At 38.9% G+C, this 14,092-nt stretch overlaps 1 pseudogene; it reads left to right on the forward strand.

Annotated features, from left to right (window-relative positions):
- Positions 1–8,892, forward strand: part of LOC107581971 (macrophage colony-stimulating factor 1 receptor 1-like) — a 21,280-nt pseudogene extending 12,388 nt beyond the window's left edge.
- The last annotated feature ends 5,200 nt before the right edge of the window (positions 8,893–14,092 follow it).

The following is a 14,092-nucleotide window of genomic DNA, read 5'->3' on the forward strand; positions in this document are numbered from 1 at the left end:
CAGTGTGTGTTGTGATTGGCAGCACTCGGCGCCTGGTCGAGAAATGTCATGCCCCTTACCATAGCCGCCTGCGAGCTTAAGTGTAAATATTGCGTCAAAATCAAATCAATTTGAGTGCGATTTAAACCCGGATGATTGTAACCACTCTAAGTTCGTCTGCCTTGGGAAAGCTAGCGTGTCTCCGACATAGTGATAACACTCGTTGCCTTCTCTAGTGCAGCTCAACCAGGTCTCGTCCCATTCGTCGATATTTGTGATATCACAAATCCTGGAAAATATGCGTTGTAGTCCAAACAAGTCGTTTGTTGTAGTTTTTGAAAAGTGATTTCTGTTAAATAAAATATCTCCATTTGAAGTGGACTTTGAACTTTGTAACTTTGCAGATCTTTTTTATGCTCAAACAGCAACATTACAGACTAACTAAAGTTGAAAAATTGAAAAAGCATAATAGGACCCCTTTAAACACAACCCATGGTCTTCTGGTGGTAAATCACTGCTTGCAAATGGCCATTATAATGAAAAGAACTGATGTGTTACTTGCTTGCAATGTAGTCAAGGTACTAAAACACAGCTATTGTGTACAGGAGGGGACTAAAAATCAGTCCTGGACATATATTTTGGACAGCCAGGGAATGAGTGAGGGTAACAACCCAGTACGATAGGGTTTTGATTTTTTGGAGCTTGAGACATTATGAACTCTGATTTCAATCTTTACAGGTCTCTTTTTCTCTTTGTGTGCCTCCTGTAAAGAAAACCTTACAAAAACATTATTTTCTGAACCAAACAGCTAGTGCTCGCTTTGAAGAAAAAGAAGCACTCATGTCTGAACTGAAGATCTTAAATTATATTGGACCACATGAAAACATAGTCAATCTGCTGGGGGCATGTACTCAGGGACGTAAGTCAAAGTCATTTTCTAAATAAAAAAAATAAAAAAACATTAAGATTATCATATTTTGAATGAAACATGAATAAGTAATAAATTAGCAGACACTTTTATTAAAAGTATTAAAAAATTTAATTAGAATATATATTTTTTCTTATCCCCACATTTAACCCCACTGAATTAAGGGAATCCAGATCAAAACTAAAACATTACATAACCTCCCCCCACCCATAAACCCCTCAGGAGGATTGACAAGAAACTGCATTATCTATAATAATACTATATGAGATAAATGTAGTAATTGATGAAATGTATATAAGTATGTATTCAAATGAGAGAAGAGAGAAAGGGAAAAAAAAACAATTATACATACAGAAGTATACATGCATGCACACACAACCATGCTGTACTGTACATAAATGTAAACATTCACATACTGAAATACTGAAAAAATCTAGTGAGGTTAAAGAAATTTAGAATGGGGTTCCAAATTTTGTAGAATTTAACAGTTGAGCCCTAAATAGTGTACTTCAGTTTTTCTAGAGAAATGAATGACATGAGATCTTTTAACCAAGAGGTAGTTGGGGGTGGACACTTCCAATCATGGACGACATTACAGCTCCACATCCGAACCCTAGGCCACAGATTCACGGATGACTCCTTCTCAAAAACCATGAGTCTAGTTTTTGGAGAGGGTTTTGAGATAGAGAATTTACATTAAAAGCACCGTAAACCGCCCCGCGCGCATGCAACAAACACTTAACACACTTACCATGTGGGTCGTTGCTCGCAATGAAGCGAGAACACGGCGGCTCGCAACGACAAAATTCCATGCACTTCTCCGCAAGGAGAACAGTGTTCCACTATCGCAGTCGCCGAAGTGCTAATAAAGAAGCTCAATGAAATCAGTCCAAATATTGGGCCAGAAAAACCACAACAAAAGGGCTAAAACGTCCACTTCATGAAGGCAGAGAAATCTGAGGAGCTGATGGCGCGTTCGCTAGTATAAGGATGGCGACGTAAGAGAGTCGAGCATCGTCAATGTATTGGCGTGATTCTATACGGGTTTCAGACAATCGGCACACCCAGAGGACGTTCCCATTGCATCATATCGACGCAGCGTTGAGTGAACCTATGAAAGAGAACTGCATGTACTCAGAGTCAAAGTTTAAATTTAAACATGAATTACTGTTGACGCAGAATCCAAACCTAACAGTGTTTCAAGTTGAACCATAGATTCAATAAGTCTACGTACTTTTCTGTATGTAAGGCTTTGAGGCAACGAGTGTATACAACAGGCTCCCATCTGTCAGCAAGTTTTCGTTTCCCTCTACAACCCTTGTTAGCCACAAGCACCTGGTCACCAATGGCTAGAGGAAGGCCTTTAACTCTTTTGTTGTACTGGCTGGACTGGTGTTTTTGTTCTTGAACAGAATTCTTTTGCGCCACTGACAAAGCAGGCTGGAGGTCACTGATGAGCGATGCAACATACTGGTCATAGTCACAAACCGACTTGTCCCGCAGAACACTCTGGAACATAAGGTCAACTGGCAACCGTGGTACTCTGCCAAACATTAAGTAAAATGGGGCAAAGCCTGTTGTTTCATGTGCTGTACAGTTGTACACAAATCTTTCTTTACCACCATTTCCCATCGGGTGGTAGGGAGGGGTTCTAGACTTGTCGATGCCTGCCAGTTCGAGAAGCTCAGCGATCAGCTCACTCTCAAATGAAGCCCCCTGGTCAGAATGGATACGTTGGGGAAATCTATAGACACAGAAGAAGCCATCCCACAGTTTCTAGGCCACTGTTTTCACTGTTTGGTCTTGACACGGAAATGCATGTGCCAGCTTTGTGAAGTGATCTGTGATTACTAAAACATCCACAGATTTGTTGTGCCGATCCTCAGCAGACCAGAAGTCGATGCAAACGAGCTCCAATGGGGCTGTGGTTTCAATACTCTCCAAGGCGGCTCTTGCTGCAGGCTCTGGAGTTTTGCTGAAGACACACCTGGGACACTTCTTCACATAATCATGCACATCATGCTCCATATCAAGCCAGAAAAACCTCTGACGGTTCAAAGACAAAGTGCGTGACTGCCCTTGATGACCAGCCAGGTCGCGAAAGCCAGAAAGCTAAATTAACTGAAATCTCTTGTGCTTGGTGAGCGGATCTTTAATAGCTCTGTCCAGGATTCCATTAAGCACTGAAAGTTTATCCCACTGCTTCAGAATATGCAACACATACAAGTTTTCATTGGCACGTTCACGTCTTGATGGTCTATGCTTTCTGTCAACATAATAACACACTCTGGCAATGACAGGGTCTTTGTGCTGATGTTCTCGTAAGTCGGTCAGGGAAAGAGAATGAAACACTTCTTTGTCACCGCTGATTAAAGAGTTAAGTGAATGGTGTTGCTTTACATTCAATTCCTGTTTCCCATTCATCACAGGAGGACAGAATTGAAGACATGTCATTGGCAGACAATGATGTATTCAGCCCGGCGTCAAGTGTACCTGATCTTAAAGTTTGCGGTTGGCAGGTAAGTCGGAACACTTCTTGCACACTTCCATCCCCAACACTTGCCTCAACTGTTCAGATTAGGGCTCTGACAGAAGTCGCTGACTCACTGGCCAGACAAACGGATCCCTACTGAGCGCATCCGCCACCACATTGAGTTTCCCAGGAACATATTTGATCTCAAAAGAATATGGAGCAAGTTTCGAGACCCAGCGCTGCTCACATGCATCCAATTTCGGCTTGGTCATGATGCATGTAAGCGGATTATTATCTGTCCACGCGGTGAACTCGTGGCCTTTAAGCCAGTGACTGAACTTGTCACACACTGCCCACTTAAGAGCCAAGAATTCTAATCTGTGTGCAGGATTTTTTTATTTGGCTGCGGTTCAAAGCCTTGCTAGCAAACGTTATCGGTCTCGCCTTGTCTTCACCAGCAGGTATCTGAGAGAGTACAGCACCTATGCCGTCTAAAGAAGCGTCAGTACAGAGCAGGAATGGACGTTCAAAATCTGGATGAGCCAGCACCAAAGGCCACATCACAGCCCGGGGTCCAGTCCTGAGATGTCAACTACCGAAAAGTGCCTGCTCTCCTACGACCACCAGCATCTTACATCGAACGTTTCAGGCCAGCCGTCAGGTTGAATAAGGGTCTGGTGGACACGAGAACAACTTGGAATAAAGGCTTGATAATACAGGACCATACAGAGAAACAATCTGATTTTCTTTTGTGAAGGCGTGGTTCCATCTTCCTTCATTAGATCCTCCTTTCGAAAAGCAGAGCTGACGTTCACTTTCTCTTCATCAACTGAAACACCAGTACCATCTATCACATGGCCTAGAAACTTTACAGACTTCCTCAGAAAGTGAAACTTTTTAGGAGCTAGCTTCAGGTTGCTGGACCTCAATCGAATAAACACTATCTCCAAGCGCCTCAGTGCCTCCTGTTCAGATGGAGCAAAGACCAACAAGTCATCAAGGTAACAGAGAAGACTGAAAAAGTTAAGGTCACCGAAAATACTGAGCATCATGCGCATGAAAGACGCGGGGCATTGCAAAGACCCTGAGGGAGACAATTATACTTGTATAACCCCATTGGCGTTGTGAAGGCAGTGTATCATCAGTCAGACACATGGAGTGGGATGTTATAAATTCCTGAAGTTAAGTCCATGGTGCTGAAAAAGGCATTACCTCCTAAGGCTGCAAGACAGTCAGCTTGATGTGGTAAAGGGTGGGCGTCTTTGATGGTTTTAGTATTGAGCCAGTGGAAATTGGTACAAACCCTCAGATTACCATCTTTTTTCCAGACCATCACTAAAGGCGATGCGTACTCACTGACAGACTTGCTGATTATGCCTTTCACCTCCATTTCTGACAACACTTTTCTCAGTTTTTGGTAGTGGGCAGGAGAGATGTGGCGATAGGGAAGACGGAATGGGTGCTCGTCATAAAGATGGATCCTATGCACAAAATCATTTGCCTCTCCACAATCCAGTTTATTCTTGGAGAAAACATCTTGGTAAGACACAATAAGAGCTGCCAGTTTTCTCTTCCACATCTCTGAAACTTCACATCCATCAATGTCAATGTCCTTCAGACCATAGTCTTTCAGCAACTGGACGGGATGAGCCAGCGGAAATCGGTACAAACCCTCAGATTACCATCTAGACCATCATTAAAGGCAATGCATACTCACTGACATACTTGCTGATAATGCCTTTCACCTCCATTTCTGACAACACTTCTCTCAGTTGTTGGTAGTGGGCAGGAAGTATTTGCGGTGATAGGGAACACGGAATGGGCACTCATCATAAAGATGGATCCTGTGCACAAAATCCTTTGCCTCTCCACAATCCAGCAACTGCACGGGATCAGTGGGCGAGGCAGTTTCGAGGGAATCTGAATTAGGAATGTCATGATGGGTTCTACTCAATCCCTGCATGACAGTGAGGTCTTCGACAGCCACCCATCGATCACCGCCCATTGGTGTTACTACTCGTCCAACAAGAATGTTTTTAGGTGCTGAACGTGCAGTGGTTGGCTCAACAATTACAGTGCTTCCCGTGGAAACAGGGACATTTGCGAGCAATTTCCCGCAAACAAGATACTCATGTCCGGGAAGTAGAGTGACTGCCTGACAGAGTTTCACAGTACCAAGTTTATCCGGCTGCTGAGGGCCAGACCATCGGGAGATGCAGCTCAGAAGCTCGAGGAATTGCTCACACTCAGGATTACTGTTACTGCAGGAAACAAGTTCCCAGTACTTGTCATGAGATTTCATTTTCTGTAGAATGAATTTGATCATGTTGCTTCCAATTATGAACTTGTCCCTTTGTCCAGGCACTACAAGAGTTGGAACGACAAACTTAAATCCATAGACTTCAATCTCCAAGTCGTATGTACACTTTGGCTGAATTGCAAGGCCACCACAGCCAACCAGAACAACATAACTTGGAATCGCTTGAGGATGTGGAAGAATACCATCAACTTGCAGCTTGGACTCACCCTCTTCACTAAGCGTGCAGGACATACTACCAGAATCCAGTAACCCCTTTAATGTGTAATGGCCACAAACTGTCACAGGAGCATAAAACAACTCACTTGCCCCATCAACTCTCTGAGACGCCACATATAAAACAGTTTTGTCTTCTGGCAATGTATTGCAGCTGTTCACGAAAACATTTTGCACATCTGCTGCTTCTGTGAGGAAATTTTCATTAAAATTGCCCATGTTGCCCCTCTCATCACATGGGCTATTCAGTTTAACTGCGCAGTATCTGAGGTATTCGCAGGGCATGCTGCTTTGGGACAGTCACTCTTAAAGTGGCCAGGACTGAGACAGTGACGACATAGCCTGTGACATCTACAATGTGAGTACGTAGTGTGTTCCTTGGATCTACAGACCCTACATGCAGAGCCTAAAGCCCCCGTTCACACTAGCAGCGACTTTTGTATAAGATCTGGTAAAATTCAAACCAACTCAGTTAATTATTAGGATGAATACAGTTCAAAGAGAGAAAAAAAATTCTCGTCACTCTTCTTGATAGAAGTAAAATATTTTCTTCGGCGAGATCGGCGAAGCCGGCGAGCCGTCATGCAACCACGGCGATCTGCGAAGCTCTGATCTGAAGATCCGAAATGGTCACGAGCACCATGTGTAACTGGTGTTATCTGCGTTGTGTGTGTTTTTTTTCAATGTAGTAACCAGACGAACATCAGCTGACGGTTCGACTCTTCTTTTACTCTCTGATAAAACATAAAACGGTCTTTACAGTATGTTTTTGCCCTTGTTGTCCTTTCTCTCCCATGCAGAGACAGAAAGGGAAGAGGAAATGGTATAAAACTTTCATACAAAATTAGTTTAACGAGTGACAAAACAGCATACCTGATAAAACACAAAACAGTCTTTACAGTGTTTTCGCCCTTCTTGTCCTTTCTGTTAAACGAATGTAAAGTGCAACGCAATTAGCACGTGCTTCAAGTGCATCGATCGACAGAAAACTGATCAAACTTAGTGATAATACAGAAATAATAAAATATATGATTTAAAATCTGATTATGATTTTAAAAATATGATTTAAACAGAGTATAAAAGAGATTTTAAGCAAAGATGAAATTAGATTAATCAGAGCTCGTTAAAAACCCACCTCTCCCATGCAGAGACAGTGCAGAAAGGGAAGAGGAGGTGCAAAGACAGGAAATTAAGATTAATGCTGCTGTCAGAAATTTAAAGGGGAAGGTGCACACACACAGACAGGCATATCAGGTATACATTGTGAACATTTTTTGTGTAATTCTACATATAAAATGAACATATTACTTTCCATACCTGTTACATATATATATATGCACCCAATTTTTATTTGATCTATAATGGGTGACAAAGTAGAGTAACAGTGTAATCTATTAACTACAAATAAAAACCGACTTTTTACTTAAGTAGGCCTACCAGATATGTCATTCCATAAAATGTTTAATACGACTGACTTTGTATTTAATGTGAATTTAATCATTTTACAGAGAGCAAAGAACATTTACATTATCAAAGAACATTTTCACTTCAGTCTAGCCAGAGTTCAAGCACTCTCAAAAACTCCCATTTAAATCACTGAAGCTGTTTACACTGTGAAATGAATATCTTACTTACATTCGTACGCAGGCACATCTGCAGTGCAGGTTATAATGCAGCGTTGTCAAACGCGTCTGTCTCTGGCTGAGCGCCAGCCAAAGCGTGAGCGCAGATTTGAATTTAGCAGCTGATGCTGTGCCACACTGAACGATCTAATCACACCGGTGTGATTGTATCAAATATAAAAAAAATATTATTAGGCAATTTTTTTGGAAGCCGCATTTAAAATCCACTGCATGGCGACTCTAATATATATATATATATATATATATATATATATGTATCTATGAATTTGACTTTGGTCTGGTGCAGGACTGATGCTGATGATCACAGAGTACTGCTGTCAAGGTGACCTCCTCAACGTTTGTGAACAATGTATTTGGAGTTCAGAGTTTCCCAGAAGATTCAAACCTCTACAAGAATGTGGCTGTTCAAAAGAAGCATTGGACAGGGTATGTTAATATCAGTGTCATATGAGAATGGCAGGCTTAATTTGTTGAAATAGTGAATTGGTGGGTTTTTGTTAAACGTGAGCCAAAATCATCACAATTAAAAGAACCAAAGACTTAAACTACTTCAGTCTGTGTGCATTGAATTTATTTAATACACGAGTTTCACAATTTGAGTTGAATTACTGAAATAAATGAACTTTTCCACGACATTCTAATTTATTTAGTAAAATAGTAAAATGTATATAGATATTTTATATATATATATATATATATATATATATATATATATATATATATATCTATATGTATCAATGAATCTGACTTTGGTCTGGTGCAGGACTGATGCTGATGATCACAGAGTACTGCTGTCAAGGTGACCTCCTCAACGTTTGTGAACAATGTATTTGGAGTTCAGAGTTTCCCAGAAGATTCAAACCTCTACAAGAATGTGGCTGTTCAAAAGAAGCATTGGACAGGGTATGTTAATATCAGTGTCATATGAGAATGGCAGGCTTATACCTTTGCAGATATTTCTGTGGCTAAATGTGCTGTGATTGTAGTGTCTCTTTTATTGTCAATCATTTACACCTCCTTCTTGTAGGATGACTTACTCTGGCTCAGAGAGCTTCAAGGAAGCACAATCAACACAGATGTCAAAAGACATTTGTCAAGGTAAAGTAACAAAGGTAATGCTCTGCTAAATATTTCCTGTGAAGAAATTTCAGAATTATAATTTTGGTCTGTTTCAACAGAATCTTGTAATGAAGGAGGGAAGGATGCATGGTCATTGGATAATACTGATTTACTTAAATTCTCCTATCAAGTGGCAAAGGGAATGGACTTCCTAGTCTCGGTCAAAAGAACTGCCTGTAGAGCTCAGAGACAGGATCGCGTCAAGGCACAAATCTAGAGAAGAGTTCAGAAAAAAATCAGCTACATTGAAGGTTCACAGAAGCATGTAGCCTCTATTATCCATAATGGAAGATGTTTGGAACAACTAGGACTCTTCCTAGAGCTGGTCTCTTGGCCAAACTGAGCAATTGATGGAGAAGAGCCTTGTCTAGACTGGTGACCAAGAACCTGATGGTCACTCTAGTTGAGCTCCATGATCAAATATGCAGACGGGAGAAACTTACAGAAGGATAAGCAACACTCCACCAATCCGGTCTTTATGGCGGTGTGGCCAAACTCAATCCTCTCCTCAGTGAAGACGCATGAAAACCCATGCTTGGAATTAGCAACAAAGCACCTAATAATCATCAGACTGTGAGAAACAAGATTCTCTGGTCTGATGAACCTCAATTCCAAACAGGGCCGGATTTCCGCATATAGGCATTCTAGGCACGTGCCTATGCTCGCTCGTCCAGGGGGGCCCAAACACAATGAAGAGATATATAATAGTTTTGTTATACTATGGGCTATCTACAACAGTAAAAGAACCAAAAACCCCAGAAGACATTGAGCAAATAAATATAACAAACAATAGGGTAAAAAATGGCAAAGTATTTCCATGTCTTCCACCTTTTTTTATGTAGGCTACGGAAGTAACGCTTTCTTTCTCTCGTTCTCGCGACCAAAAACTTGTCATCAGCTCTACCCCGTGAATTTATCAATAAAATAGTTTACATGACTTTTCTCCATAGCGAGGTTCTTGAAGCAGTTTAACTTAAAGATTCGTTATTAGTAGACGCTGCTGAGAGACGCACAGATGCAGGTATTCACACGCGCTTAATCTCTCTCTCTCTCGCTTTCTCTCTAAGTGCGTTAGCCTGCATATCAATGGCCCAAGCATTTATTATTAGCTCTAAAATTACGTTTTGGAAATTTCCAATGGAAGGTTTTTGTAAAATTGTTCAACACACACACGAGATTTCAGGACGGAAACATGACAAATGTCTTGAAATAAATCATCTTAACAATGTCTTGATGTGTGGTTGTGACTCCAGGCCGTTAAAATTATTAGAGAAATAATGCACTCCTGAAGTTATGTGGCCACGACACTGCATTAATGGTCTTTCTCAGTTCTCAAACTACATTCGGTTTTTATTGATTGAATGATAATAATAAGATATAATAAGCAAATCTATATACAGTAAGCGGCTTGACCTCCTGTATAGGTACACAATAATGAAAATGTGCTGGAGCCTGGAACCAACTCTGCGTCCGACTTTTGCCAACATCAGTGAAATTATTGCAAAGTTACTGCCAAAGCAATCCAGCCAGGTCAGGCACACTGTTGATCATTTACGCTGTTGTAACAGCAAGCAAAATATAATCAGTTTTCTTGTATTTATCATTTGATTTTTTGATTTTTACCTTATGCCTTTAACACATTTATGCAATTTGACATTATGATTGTGTTACTGATTATAGATTACATAATGAAACTTGGCTTACACTTTATTTCGATAGTCCACTTTAGACATTCTACTAACTGTAAGTAACTTTGCAACTACATGTCAACTAACTCTCATTAGAGTATTTGTAGACTGTTAAGGTTAGTAGAATAAGTTGCCGTACTCGCAAAGTTACTCATAGTCAGTAGAACGTCTGTTGATCGACCATCAAAATAAAGAGTTAGTAGATAGTTGACATGTAGTTGCAAATGTGTTTATGGGTAGTAGAATGTCTAAAGTGGACTATCAAAATTAAGTGTTTCTGAAACTTGTAGTTAGTAATGTAATCTAGGTTACTCATTTAGGTCATGTATTCTGACTGCTTTTTAGATTACTTTTGGATTACTTTTTTATCAAACTTGTTTTAAACTTACCGTATTGATATAAAAAAGAAAAAGCATACATTTTTTTTATATTAACATCATAAAATGCATTTAACATTACATTAGCAAGGTGATAGTAAGTGAATAGTGAGTTGACAAAAGCTAACAATTAATTAAATCATAAAAATGTCAAATAAAATAATTTGAACTCTTGAACAATAACAATATAAAAACATGGTCTAATTGCTTGAGAGGTGCTGTTTTACATCAAAATTCAGAAGCATGGTTTGCGAATGTATTTACACAAAAAGGAACATTTTAAAAAGAAAAAAGAAGAATTAGGGAGAATCAATAAATTATGAACAATTTACTTCCATTGTGTGAATAATACGTAATCATGTAATCAATAAAAAAGTAATTGTAATCTGATTATGAAAATTTTTAAATGTAACATACTCTAATTACAGGTATTTAATTTTGGAATCTCATTACGTAATCTAGATTACATGTAATCTGTTACTACCCAGTGCACAAAGGCAACCTACACACAATTTTACTGGAAGACGACTCAAAATTGGTTACGCTGCGCTTCCCACAGCGCCGTATGCAACCATAGCAATGCCTTGTCGATACACAGTGTCGGGGGTAACTCATTACAAGTAATGCGAGTTACGTAATCAGATTACTTTTTTCAAGTAACTAGTAAAGTAACGCATTACTTTTTTAATTTACCAGAAAATATCTGAGTTACTTTTTCCCATTAATTGACTGACAGCTCTCCTGTCCCCATATTGGGAGAAATCGGGAGCACAGAGGCTTTGTGTGCGCTGTGTGAACATGATGTTACTGTAGTTCCAGACTAAATGCGAATGTGCATTAATTCATCCCACTCACAAAAAACAGATTTAGTATTCATCAAAATGAATTAAAACAGTGAAATGCAAACTCTGAATATGACGCAAACCTGCAATAATTCAATGTTAAATAACACAAATGTATCTAATCCCATTTTATTAACCAATATATTTGCTGCTGACCTTTGATGATCCAGTTCAACCATACTAATAGGCAAAAGTGACTTTAGAGAAACTAACAATTGTGCTTTGTTTTTGTATTGCTGAAGAGTGTTTCTTCTCCTGCGTTCTACTGTACAGACGTGAATTTACTTTTCCTTCAGCCTGAGGTTTATTCATTAGACTTTTTGGTGTGAAAGGGCTTTTACATTTGCTATAAATAGAACTTCTTATATTAAAAACAAACAAGCCCTGCTTATATTTAAAAAGTAACGCGAAAGTAACGCTAATGTAATATAACGCATTACTTTCCATAAAAAGTAACTAAGTAACGTAATTAGTTACTTTTTTTAGGGAGTAACACAATATTGCAATGCATTACTTTTAAAAGTAACTTTCCCCAACACTGTCAATACATATGAACAACTAGAACACATAATTGTTGTATTTAAAAGCTTCTTCTTTTCAGCAGAACAATGAAGACATGTATCCAGAGTTTCAGAGGCACCTGATGGAAAAACTGTGTGACTCCCGAGTCACAGCCTTTAATGAGGAGCAGTTTGACCTAAAATATGAACCTGAAACAAACTCTGACAGAAAAGCTGTTTCAATTTTTCATGTCTGGATTTAGACGTGGAGCTAACAAGATGAGCAGAATTTCTATATACTGCATGCATTTTGTCTTTACAATGATGACTTTGTAAAATCATGCTATATCATTTTGTGATTCTTTTGTAGCAGATCATTTAGTATTTTACTCTACCAACTTATAAAACTATGGCAGCTAACACTTTATCACGTATCTGTTTGCAAATATGTGAATTCCTTCTTTGTGACGTTTATTTTTTGTTGGCTTTGTAGATGCAGCAGCTGTTTTATTTTGATTTTGTATGCATGTTACTGATTGTAATTTATATCCGGAACCAGTAAAACATAAGTAAACCACAGTAACATTTCATTTGTCTTTCAAACTGCAAATACATAGCATATACTTTGAATGCATTTTGAAATCCATCCGAGAAATTCAATAAATAAATAAATGCACACCACAATTTTGGTAGCCCCATGAGAGTAAAAAAAACGGAAGTACCCTATATTTCTTTTCATATTGTGAAAAGAAAACAAGTGGAAAAATATGATTTTCTGTTTCACTTGGATATAAATGCAAGGTGACAAACAGGCTAATCATTATGGTCCTATATTCATCTTATAGAAAGACCCGAGTATAGAGTAGCAAATGCAAGGCTGTTGAGCTGCACAAATCAGGAAAATGGCTTAAACTTGGCTGATGTTGAAACCCTTCATTTCCACTATTAGGTCAATACTAAGTTTAAATCACCTGGAGACTTTACTTATAATATTCTTACTTACCAGTGGTCTGATTTTTTCAGTGCAAAAGCACCTAATCAACTTGCATAAACAAAAAATGTGTTAATGCTAAAAGTGTCACAGTATTACTATATTTTTAATAAATTGATCCTCTGACTATCACTGGCCAATAAGTATATTATATATATATATACTTATATAAAAAAAATATCTTGATGTCACTTTTGTGGCATTGTACTAATTTGACACAGAAAAAACCAAGCGAATTTGCATTTAAACCGAATCTGCATCAGTCACTGTAAATATTTGATAAGATTTCAGATATGTTACCTAAATGTTCCAGCTTCGCAAGCTTCGGGTTCATCACAAGAGAAGCGTCTGTGCGTGGTGGGCGGGGCTTGCCACAGGAACGTCACACGTAGTACAGTCTGCCGTCAGTCACCGGCTGTCGCTAGGATACCGTGGATGCCTCCAGTTCCGGAGTTTACGGTACAAGTTTACGGTGTCTATTTTGAGTGAGTTATGGCAAAATCGCCGGCTGAACCGGTAGGAATTCATGCTTATGTGTTCAAGACTGTTCTAGTAAACCGTTTCAGCGATATGAATATGAACAGACCGAGAGTGTTTTAGAATAAGCAGCCATTTGCACGCTACTGTTTGATTTGTGGTTTGTTTTGAACTTGATTGTTGAGGAAGGATCAGATGTGCGCTTATGGATCATTTGTAACATTTAGTTATGAGTTTAGCATGTGCATGACGATGGTAACGTTACATCATTTAATATATTATTAGGGCAAATGTAATTAATTGCTAATTTAGATTTAGCAAGATATGTAAAGTATGTATGTACGTTATAGATGTATTTATTTATTACCTTTATTTGACCCTCTAACTCTAGCACTTTCTATTCTATTTGAATTCTACTTTATCTATATTTATCTTCTTTTTTTAATTTTGTACCGAGATTATTAAAGGAACAGTGCTTAATTACTGAAACCTATTCAGCAACCTATCACAGCTCTTTTTAATCTCATTCATCTGTGACGTTT

Source organism: Sinocyclocheilus grahami, unplaced genomic scaffold (assembly GCF_001515645.1).
Source record: "Sinocyclocheilus grahami isolate Dianchi unplaced genomic scaffold, SAMN03320097.WGS_v1.1 scaffold39.1, whole genome shotgun sequence".
NCBI classification, from domain to species: domain Eukaryota; kingdom Metazoa; phylum Chordata; class Actinopteri; order Cypriniformes; family Cyprinidae; genus Sinocyclocheilus; species Sinocyclocheilus grahami.